The 1,346-nt window shown below is 31.8% G+C and overlaps 1 long non-coding RNA gene across 1 annotated transcript in view; it reads left to right on the top strand.

Annotated features, from left to right (window-relative positions):
- Positions 1 to 575, top strand: part of LOC107081156 — a 1,606-nt gene extending 1,031 nt beyond the window's left edge. The window contains exons 2-3 of the long non-coding RNA XR_001481039.1: positions 6 to 105; positions 447 to 575. This is a non-coding gene — a long non-coding RNA (uncharacterized LOC107081156). The remainder of the gene's footprint in view (positions 1 to 5; positions 106 to 446) is intronic.
- The last annotated feature ends 771 nt before the right edge of the window (positions 576 to 1,346 follow it).

Raw genomic sequence — 1,346 nt, 5'->3', positions numbered from 1 at the left:
ATGAGGTAATCAGGAAGTAAAATGCACATGCTACAGAATTAAATTTTGTTGTCAAGTTTATCCAGCAACATCTGCAAACTTCTTATGCCTTTGGTAGCATCGTTGGTATGTATTGATAGTTTATTATGATATTTGCAACTTCAGTTCATTATTTTGCGTGTAATGATATTTTATAATGATACATTTATCCCTGCTTAAGTAACACTGTTAATATATGTGATTCTGCTGATTCATGTGTCAAACTAGTTCAGTTAAATAAGTGAATAGATAAATGCATACATAATGTGGTTTAAAAATGTATATAAACAGAAATAAGCTGGTTAATCAGGCCTTCTACAATGTTAATTTTACAATGACGTGATTTATTTTACTTCTAAGAAACATGCTTATTTTTGCTTTAGTGTAAAGGAGTAGAAAAAGAGTTGATTGTAATTTGTATGTTACAGTTTCACCTTCCTTACGACTTCAATAAACCTGTGGACAAGGAGTCATCTGTCTTCAGAGTCTTGATGTTAAGGAGGCGTTTAACTGACTGTCAAGTCATATCGAGTACATGTGATGAGGACAGCACACAAATATTGCAGGTTTTAGCAAAATATCTCATTTTTCATAAAATAATTGCTCTGAATAAATGCAATAGAATGACCCTAAAGGCACCAATGGTGTTTTTATCTGTTTCCTTTTCTATGTCATTAGGTTGGAAACAATGTTATTTCTACAAACATTTGCATCCTATGGATCTATCCTTTTTATTATTTGGGAAAAAATGTTTACCAAAATGTGGGTTTGTATGTTAACAATTAAAACAATTTTTCTTAAGTAGATTTTTATCCAAAATGATGATGTTGTTTTCCCAGAATCATAACATAACCTTGAGAAAGGTTGTTTAGAGAATAAAGGTTCCAGACCCCTGATGTACATGAATATGCGTCTCACAGGATTCATTGCTGCAATAATTTCCCCCATGGGAAAATATATGAAATGATCAGAATGTGGATATCTTTCAACAGGTTGATCTCAGTCTGTGCTGGTGGTGCAAAGGTTAAATGCACAACCCATGAATTTTTTGCAGCAGTTTCAGGTTCAAGTCCTGACTTGCTAACCCCCCCCCCTTTCTAATCCCACTTCGTGCTTGTTTACTTTCAGAAATAACAAAGGCCAACTAGTGCTTAGAAATAATCTTTTAAAACTATACATTATTTTATTTGCACAAGTATGACATAAAAGATGTCAAAATAACATAAATATCGTTATCTGAGTTAAATTTAAAAAAACGTTTGATATTAAAACAATGTTGAAATTAATAGAATAATTGATCTCTATAAAATTTATGTCAAAGGACTGAT

The sequence above is a fragment of the Cyprinodon variegatus genome, unplaced genomic scaffold (assembly GCF_000732505.1).
Source record: "Cyprinodon variegatus isolate N-32 unplaced genomic scaffold, C_variegatus-1.0 Scaffold3158, whole genome shotgun sequence".
Classification (NCBI taxonomy): domain Eukaryota; kingdom Metazoa; phylum Chordata; class Actinopteri; order Cyprinodontiformes; family Cyprinodontidae; genus Cyprinodon; species Cyprinodon variegatus.
The sequence above is the reverse complement of the archived record's forward strand: the minus strand, read 5'-3'. Positions and strand labels throughout refer to the sequence as shown.